Below are 10559 nucleotides of genomic sequence, written 5' to 3'. Positions count from 1 at the left end.
CTGCACTAGGAGCTATGAATTCGTGTTTTAAGACAAATAGGTTTGGGATCTAGAAACTGGCAGTGCACTAACAGCAGTGGAGAACACGATGTTTTCACCTCTATGATAACAGCTAATGTTCTCTTACAAACAGGGTTGCTTGCCTCCTAGTTGAAGTTTGAAGCAGGTGTGAGCTGATTTCCACTAATTGGTTGGGTAACCCCACCCACCCCTTCTCTGACTTCCATAATTGATCTTATGTGGCAGGTAATGAGCTCCCTGCCTGGGCTCTGACAATTTGTGTCTTAAACTGATTTCTGGAAACAGTGTTTCTGTCAGGTGTCATTAAGCAACAATCTGAGATATAGACCTGGACAGTTCTCAGGGAGCATTGACCAGTAAATTGACGGACAGAAGAGATAAAAGTGACGACCACGAAAAATTTATATTTCTCATGTCTAACAGCAAGATATTGAATAACTATAAAAACAAGATTTTCAGAACTGAGAAAATGTATGTTGTGCCCAAAGAACCAGTGAGAAAACCCAGCATTCAAACCAGGCAACAAAATTGTATTTTTTCACTTAAATAGAGGACAAAGGCAAAGCTCTCTCATTCAATGAAAGGTTTATTGGGGTTAATAGACTGAATTTTTCTTTTTTTTTTTTTTTTTTTTTTTTGAGGCAGAGTCTCGCTCTGTCGCCCAGGCTGGAGTGCAGTGGCCCGGATCTCAGCTCACTGCAAGCTCCACCTCCCGGGTTTACGCCATTCTCCTGCCTCAGCCTCCCGATTAGCTGGGACTACAGGCGCCCGCCACCACGCCCGGCTAGTTTTTTTGTATTTTTTAGTAGAGACGGGGTTTCACCATGTTAGCCAGGATGGTCTCGATCTCCTGACCTCGCGATCCGCCCATCTCGGCCTCCCAAAGTGCTGGGATTACAGGCTTGAGCCACCGCGCCCGGCCAAGACTGAATTTTTCAAATAATTTTTGAGAGAAGTGAGGTCAGTACCTTCTCACACATTTATCAAGGGTCGAATTTGGCTTTGGAGAACATCCAATGACAAAATGAAACTATTCCAAATAGTTACATCACAAAATAGGCAACAGAAATTGAACACAGAAAGAGGCATTTAGCATTTCATGATATCTTCAGAAGTCACATGAAGTGGTATAACACAAGGGTGTTGTCACACATCTCAAAGAATTCCACATTGGACTGAATTTACACATATTTTTGCAGGTGATAGAGAAGTTCAGTGTTGAATCCAGATGCTTAGACTGAAGCTTACTGTATCACTTTTAAAAGTGCCTAAGTTTGATGTTGGTCAACAGTCACCGTATTGGGAGAAAGTAAAACTAAGGGTGAGCTCTTGTGTAGATTTGTGAAGCAGTTTGAAATTGACTTTAAAAAATAAAAATCAGGCAATGCTCTAGGTGACTCTCATTTAGCCCTGCACCATATCTGTGCCAGCTGTCACCAGCCTGTGTCTGCTTTTTTCTGTATCTATGGACTTGTCTGAAGAGAAACAGTACACATTCCAGTTTCCATAGTCATCATGCTGACATTCCTAGTGTAAAACACTGCAGTGGTTTTGGAAGTTGTTTGTTTGTTTATTCATTTGTTTGTTTTGGGAAGGTGTAAAATTAGAGTGACATTGTATTCTGGGATGCTGAAGACTGGATTAACCTAAATTCTAAATACCCCCTGCAGCTCTTCTGGCACTATGGTGGAGGGTGCTGATGGCTTCATTGTTCATTTTCTATTCTGAATTCAAAGGGAATTATAAAATCAATTTTCTTTAAAGTACATCCAATCAATTCTCTGCTTCTAATTGAACCCAGTAACATCCAGGTGAAATGATAAACCATCACCTTAAACAAGGCACTAGCAAATTCTTGTACGAAGTTCAGCTGTCTACACTTACAGAGAGGAAAACCAGCAATGTGATCTTCTTAGCAACAGGTTAGAAGGAGAGTTCGGATTTTCCAGAATCCAGATCTCCCTCCTACCTTATGACTCTTTATCTAACACTGAGCCATTTTAAGTGTTTCACGTTACATAGCATTAAATTGCCAAACAGTTGAGAAAGAAAGGGAGCACATTTGAACAGCTGACCTGTGATTACTAATTAAATAAGAGGTGGAATACAATTTCTTGTCTGACCTACATTTTAGTTTAATAAATATCGTAGAGTGGTTTTTTGCCACTAGCACTGTGTAAAGAATTTGTACTATTTTTCCGTTTTTCTGATGTGAAAGTGTTCTTGACAGCCGGGCGCGGTGGCTCACACCTGTAATCCCAGCACTTTGGGAGGCCGAGGCGGACAGATCACAAGGTCAGGAGATTGAGACCATCCTGTAAATGGTGAAACCCCGTCTCTACTGAAAATACAAAAAATTAGCCGGGCGAGGTGGCAGGCACCTGTAGTCCCAGCTACTCGGGAGGCTGAGGCAGGAGAATGGCGTGAACTTGTAGTGAGCGAAGCTTGTAGTGAGCGAAGCTTGTAGTGAGCGAAGCTTGTAGTGAGCTGAGATCGCGCCACTGCACTCCAGCCTGGGCAACAGAGCGAGACTCCCTCTCAAGAAAAAAAAGAAGAAAAAAAAGAAGAAAGCGTTCTTGACTAGCTAGCTTTATCTTGTCAACATAGTACAATAAGTTTATCTGAACTAGATCTGATATCATCTCTTATGAGTAATGAGCTTGATTTTTTTAGTGGATGAGCTAATATGATCTTTAGAAAACACTGTATGCTATGACATTTACTAGTAACTGTACAATTGGTGTCAATGTCTAAATTAGGTTTTTATTAATCTCTAAGTCACTTTTCTACAGGATCCATATTTTCAGGAGAGAGGTTTTTATTCCTGATGTTTTTATACCAAATTTCTGAAAATAAACTAGAATAAAATTGACTAAAACATTGTTCCATCTGCTCAGAGAAATGTATAATTCATTTTAATATTAAGCTCATTTAGAAAGTGTATAAAATATTGCCATTTTAGAAATCACTGCCAACGCTTCGACATTGCAGAGAGGCAATCAGGCTGGGAGAATGCATCACCTTCATTGTTTTTCAGTATCCAAAAAGAAGAGAATTAGGATTAGAACAATGTATCTTCTTTGGTCTTACAGTTTCAAAGCAGATAATTTGAATGTTTTAGTTCAGTATTTATTGAGTTACAAACATTTCTTAAATCAACTATAAATCTATTATTATTCATGAGCTGGATGGAGAAGCACAACAGAAATAAATTCTAAAATGGTGCCTTGTCTGCAAATATTGTATCTAACATGACAACGCATTGTCCAATATTTAACATTACGGTCTGTGCATTTCTCAGGTCAAGTGACTATTACTCCATTTCTCCCATTTCACACCTACTGATCAGAGAAGCAGGGGACTCAGAATGTTTTTCTGGTGTCTGACATAGATGATCTGCTGATTGGTAATCAAATATTGACCATGTTGTGTCCAGAGAAATCACAAAGTACACCATGAACGCATAGATGTACTGGACAGAACCAATGCAATCATTTTAGAAAGAATGACGAAGGTTTTCCACATGAGTTGATTTAAGGTTGCCATTGGAATACTCTACTTATGCAGAAATGTGCTACTAGAGCTGTGGGATTAAAGCGTGAGCCTCCCAAATGGAGAACAATTTGAGTCAGATGCAGTTCATCATATCTGCTAATGGTACCTGTTTCCTGCTGTTTTGTACCCCATAACCATCTTTTGAGGCAGTAATGCTGAACTCAGGTAAAAGCAATAAAGATACTCTAAAAATCCATGCACACACACACACAAAAACATGGAACTGTAAAGACACCCTGGGGCTAAAGAAAGTTGATGGCCATGGGGCAAAATTCGTGCAGGAAGTGGTGTGACAGTGTTAAAGAAATGTTCCTGATTTGTTCTGAAAGTTAGAAAAACATTTTCAACTGTCCTAAGGATATCTGTAAATCCAAACATGATCAAGCTTGCACCTTCAGTGTGCGTTAAGAAAGTATTCACACAAAATGATTCGCCGAGTATAGACGATATATTTTGAGGTAAAATTTCTTTGATATTCAATTGTATGCCAATGTATCCCCTTAGATGGCCAGGTGGGGACACGGAGACCCCCGCTGAGACTTTGTCCATGACTTTGATGGCATGACCCACTAATTCCACCAGACACTCCAGTGGGAACATTCAGCAAAACAAGCTTCGACTCCCGTGATTTTCATCCTTTTGCTGATAAATAAGGAATTAAGGACACTCTTAGCTAAAACTCTGGCACTCTGGGCACTTGATCCTGGCAGAGTCCAAGGGTCACACCCATGGACCTGTGCAGTGGGTCACAGTCCCCGGGAACTGTCCATAGCACTCGCTGGGGTGACCAGGTCCCGCCTTTCACATCACCCACTTCTCTGACCATTTCCTCCATTTACTTCTTTTCTCTTGGTATCACCTGTGAGCCAAGGGGGCCAGACCCCTGGTTCATCCCGGACCACATGAATATGAAAGGACCTTTTCTAGGGACAGAGGTTTCTCCCCAGCAGGGATGCCCTCACATGCATTCACTGTTTATAATCTCCTTTCAATTCCTCTAGAGCCTCAGCCCCACACAAACACACACATTTATGAAATGTTCTTTTTTACTCCAATATGCATGCTAATTCTAGCGAGAATCTACTTAAACAGGCTTAGGGAAACATCCCTGCAAACACGAAGAAGCTGAGATGCCTCATGTAAGTCATAAGAAGCAGCAGCATAGAAATATACTCATGTATATTTCTATGGAATGGAAATAGAGTGGAATGCAGAGTTCTGGAGGGAATGCCTTGAGCCTGGAGACTGTGGCTCTTCTGTGTGGCGGAGCCTGCCCCAGTGTCCCTAAGTTCCTTAGAATTCACTGAGTCCACATCATTCAGAGGTGACAAAGCCCCAAGTTTCACCAAAGCCACATGTCCCTGGAGCTATGGGGAAGGCCACATGCTGTGTAGTGTGCAGGAATTCTGTCCTTCTCCTTCCTGTAAACTGTCAGTGCACTGTAAAATCAATAATAGATGGTGATGAGTCTAGCCTCAAGAAAGGACCCTGAGTAGCACTGGGAGTCACTTTCAAATAATTTAAATGTAAGACTAAAGCCAGCTTTCTTATGAAAACTAGCCAGTCTTCAACTGTCTTCAGAAACAACCATAGAAATTAAACTGTGATTAATGTAATTTGACATCAGGTTCCTCTTAGAGGGATTAAATTACTTGGTGAAGTTTAAAAGTATTGGTCTTTAATTGCATTTCGTATAGTAAAAATAAAAATAAAAAGAAAATTTAAAAGTTATACAGAAATTATAACTGTGACAAGTGTCCCCAGAAAGTTTTGGCAGGAACCCCAAACATTCCAATCTAAAGAAGAGATACGTTATAAAAGAGGTTCCAGTAGAGGTGGTAGATAGCACGGCATGTGCCCTCCACATGACGGTTCATGTCATAGCAAGAGGAGGAGTGTGAGGCATGAAAACATGAGCAAAAGCTATAGAGTCATGGGAAAACAAAAGTTCTTCCACGGCTGGCGAGAACATAGCTTAGAATATAGCTAAAATTGTTCTAAACCAATCGCTCTCCTGCTAATTGATAATTTTAAAAGGTAACAACAATGACACACCACTACACACCCACTAGGATGACTAAGTTCCAAAACATTGACAATACCAATTGCCGGTGAGGATGTGGAGCAACAGGAACTCTCATTCATTGTTGGTGGAAATGCAAAGTCATACAGCGTCTTTGGAAGACAATGTAGTACTTTCCTACCAAGTTAAACATAACCTTATCATATGATCCAGCAATAGGGCTCCTGTTGGTTTTCCCCAACAGATTTAAAAATGTATAGACCCCACTGGCATGCAAATGTTTACAGCCACTTTTTTTCATAATCACCAAAAACTAGAAGAAATCAAGATGTCTTGGTCATGGATCTGTTTGTGAGAAATGTATCTCTTTTTTTCTTTTTGGGAACCTCTATGAATGGTGTTATCACACTTTGAAATGCTTACCGATGATCAGTTATGATGAGACAGGAGAGTTCCCTGGTTCTCCTCACAAGGCAGGCAATCCCTCACAGGAGCGCTGCCCTCTATTCCACCTCCATGAGCTCAAACCCCCTTACGGGAGGGGGACCACACAGACGGGAAGGTGCAGGAGCTGGGGTGAGTGCTTTGGGCTCTGGCCCTGCAATAGCATCTGGGGTGGGTGCCTAAAACCCCAGTGTTACAATGCTCTTTCAGCTCTGCCTTGCAGACAGCTTAAGTGTTAACCAGCTTTGTGCCCCCTCTGCCTTTCTGCAAGGGCAGAGGGCCAGTGTGACAGTTTTCTGTATCCCAAGCTCTTGTCCAGCGTCCTGGAAGAATTGGGTCACATAGGGACTTGAAGAGTGGTGAATGTGGGGGCTTTATTGAGTGGTGGAAGTGGCTCTCAGCAGGATGGATGGGGAGCTGGAAGGGGGATAGAGTGGGATCTTCTCCTAGAGTTTGACTATCCAGCAGCTAAACTCCTCTCTGACCATCCCCAGCCGAGCTCCTCTCGGCGTTCATATGCTCCTCCTCTTCTCTCTTTCTCTGCTGCATCATTCTGCTGTTCATCTGCTTATCTCCTTATCTCCTCATCTGCTTCTGGAGCCTGGGGTTCAGTGTTTATATGGGTATAGGATAGGAGGCGTGGCGGGCCAAAAGGCAACTTTTTGGGCACAAAAACAGGAATGCCTGTTCTCACTTAGGGCCACAGGTATCCAGGCTTGAGGGTGGAGCCTTTGCCGGCGACCCACCCTCTTCTACCCAGTGTTTTCCTGCCTCCTGTCTGTATCAATGAGACCATGAGGATCATGAAAACCCTTACCTGTAGCTACCTTGACATACATTGGGATGCCATTGCCTCCATACAGAGGAAATGAGGGTGGGTGAACTTAGTGGGCAGGAAGGTAGCACTGAGAGCTGAGCATCTCCTGCTTCCCTGGCTCAGATGCAACAAGTAATGGAGGAAACCAGGGATCACACTTCGTATGGATCCAGCGGACTCCAGAAAACCAGCTTTATACAGCACTAATGCCCTTGGTAGGGGGTGATTGCCACAAATTAGTTTCACTGGGGAGATGGAAAATAAAATATTAATTTTCATTAATATCAGTTCTTTCAATATTTTTTATAACATGAAAAATACATGTTGTTTTTAATTATATTTCACTATTTTCAATACTTCCCCTAATTGGCATCCATAAATAGTCAAGATTTTTCTTTGCAGAGAAAGAGGAGGTGTGGAGTCTATCCAAAAGCTAAACAAGTTGTTGGTTATTTTACAGGCTCTTCAGCATGTCACTACAGACCAGGCAGGTGGGCTTCCAGGCCAACAGCATGGCAAGGAGCTCCCTGGAATGCCATGAAATCCAAAAGTCAGAGTAAGACGAGTTTAGCAGCAACTTGCAGAACACGTCCATGCTTCATTGTGCCTGTGCCTCTGCTCCACTCCCTCCACCGGCAATGGCACAGAAACTGCACCAGGAGCAAGGTGGGGTGCCTCACAGTCTACCTTAACTTCTGCTGGTGTGAACCAGGTGCAATACCTGGGCTTCCTCAGGCAAGATTAAAACACACAAACTGCTTCCAAGAATTTCACAGTGTTATTCAGACAGAGGACTATGGGAAATCCATAGTGAATAACTGTGTGGTCACATTTATTTCCTTCATTTTATCAAATGCCACTAACCCAAGAACCCCTGGGGCGGGGATGAGGGGAATGGATTCTCAGACAAAATGCCTGTTACCTCGAATTAAACATCTTGAATATTCTCAATCAAAAGTGAGAAGATGTCCTATTCCTAAAGACTTTTTCAAATAAAAACAAGACTATTCCAAAAATATAAGACTATTATTTAAGGAAAAAAAAAAAAAAAACCTCAAGGAAACAATCCACTTGCTAGAGGAAACTGGCGGAACACAATCATCAACTTCACGCTGTGACCTGCAGTGCTTCCTGTGGTTCCTGCAGCTGTGGTCCTGTATTATAGACTGGATTGTCACTCTGCCATATGTAATTTTTGTTGCAGTTAAAGGATGTGATTTTTGGCAAAGATGGGCACTCATGGCTTGAAGTGTGCTTGCAATATATCACTCTTCACCTCTGAAGCCTCGGAAACGTGGGGAGGCACTGAGCTTATACTTAGAGCACTGAGAAATGATGAGAGATGAAAAATATAAAGGCTCCTAGAATTCACTGGAATTCATCAGAATGATCGACACCTAGAAAGCAGGCGTTGGAAGAGGTGTGTCTGCGAGATGTGGCTTTCGGTATTTGCTTCTTTCCCCTAGAATCATTTTATTATTAAACTCCTGGAAAAAAATGTTAAAAAAAAAAACCCAATAAGTAGACTTGGAGAAAGAGACTATTATGTTAGGACTCAAATTCTCTCCAAAGGTACTGTGATGCTAAAATGTGCTTTTCCATGGTGTTTTACCACAGATTATTCACTCCAATAAGAACTTATCATCTAGTAACTGAATTGGCAAACATTTTTCTATTTCTTCCAGTCTATTTTTCTGCTTTTGTCATAATATTTTCAAGAGAAGCTAAGCATTATTTATTACAATAACCAACTCAAGAAACTCAGCAAACGCTTCATTTTCAATGAAGAGACGCTTAGAATGTTACCAAGTATTACCCCGTGAAGTTCCGTAGACATATAAGTAGATTTCTGATTATCACAGAGAGGTACATTCATCAGAGTTCCTGAAAGATCTTCTTCAGCTAAATTCCTCATATTCCAAAAGTCTGAATTAGTATTCATTTGTTCCATGTGCGGTTTGTTTGAAAAGTGGCTATTGTACCTGTTTCTGGATATAACCTTCCTCATTCATGATGACAAAGTAAGCTGAATTTTCAAATCATTACACTCTCACAGGTGGACGGTAAGTATTGGGAGGAATGGAGGATGGTGAAGACGGTTGGCATAGGCCAGCCATGTGATGGTGCGGACTGAGAGATTCATGAATGATCAGGGGACAGGTCAGTGCCACCGTAGTCTGCTCGCGTGGCAGCAAGACTTCTGATTAATTCAAAAGGCTCCAGCATCCCAAGAGAGAACTTAGCACCAGTTAAATTACCATCCAGATTCCTGGAGTGACCACACAGCACTCATGTTGGAATCACATGTAGCCAAACCCATTTCTATTGTCCTGGAAGTTCACTTGGAAAGTTCTCAAGACCTCTTCATACAGGAGAACGTGGGAGCTCCTTGTAAAACGCGTTGCTCGGCCGGGCGCGGTGGCTCAAGCCTGTAATCCCAGTACTTTGGGAGGCCGAGACGGGCGGATCACGAGGTCAGGAAATCGAGACCATCCTGGCTAATATGGTGAAACCCCGTCTCTACTTAAAAAATACAAAAAACTAGCCGGGCGACGAGGCGGGCGCCTGTAGTCCCAGCTACTCGGGAGGCTGAGGCAGGAGAATGGCGTGAACCCGGGAGGCGGAGCTTGCAGTGAGCTGAGATCCGGCCACTGCACTCCAGCCTGGGTGGCAGAGCAAGACTCCGTCTCAAAAAAAAAAAAAAAAAAACGCGTTGCTCTTTCTCCTCCTCACCTCGGGGAGCCCAGTTCTGAGGGGCCATGAGCGCTGTGTGAGTCATTCACGATGCTTTACTTCAGGACTTTCGCTGACTCATGTGAGGAGCTGATGTATTCTAGACCCCAGTTTAATCGGAGGCCCCGGGAGTACAGGCAAACTAGTAGGAAGAAACTTTAATTACAAAAGGAGATGATGTGGGTACAACAGAAGGGGAAATCACAATGCTCCCTGAAGATTTTAAGGGAAATCATCAAATGAATGAGAAAATCCTATTTGGTTTACCTAGTCCAAAAGAATTCCCTTCATCCACTGCTGTGAGAGGGGAGGTTGGATGCAGCCTTTCATGTCTCTTCAGGTTTCCTTGCAGCCTTGTGTGGAGGCACAAGTAAGACTACCAGCTACCCTTTGCTGAGCACGTTCACCCATTTAAACCCTACAGCAAGCTGGAAATACAGAGCCTTTCATCCTGTGAAAGATGAAGACACTGAGACACAGGAGGCCAAGTACCTCACCTGGGGCCACTTTGATAAGAAATGGCTGTAAGGCATCCTGTTCCAAGCCTCCGGCTATAACCAAAACATGAAATCCCTCCAAGAAGACCCCAATTTCATGAGCACTTAAGTGTCATGCACTGTTGAAGGCATTTTATAGAAATTACCTCATGAAATCCTCACAACACTGCTGTAAGTGAAGGTCGTTATCCCCAACTGATAAAGAAATGGAGGCCTAGAGGGTGTGACTGTCTGACCCACGTTTACCAAGGTCGGCCAAGTCCAAAGCTGATGCCCTTCCCAGCCCTTCTTCCTGCAGACTAGGAGGCTGGCCCCCCACACAGAATTCCTGCTTTGAAAACTAGGGATTTAATGGTCCAATGGGGAAAAAATGACAGAGCACACCACCTCACACCAGAAATGGGAAGCACTGCCTTGTAGTGTGCGAGGCACTTTTATTGCACTGGAAAGAGATCTGAAGGTGTAAGTG

This window comes from Trachypithecus francoisi, unplaced genomic scaffold (genome assembly GCF_009764315.1).
Source record: "Trachypithecus francoisi isolate TF-2019V2 unplaced genomic scaffold, Tfra_2.0 Lachesis_group2, whole genome shotgun sequence".
In the NCBI taxonomy this organism is placed as follows: domain Eukaryota; kingdom Metazoa; phylum Chordata; class Mammalia; order Primates; family Cercopithecidae; genus Trachypithecus; species Trachypithecus francoisi.
Note: the sequence above shows the minus strand (reverse complement) of the source record.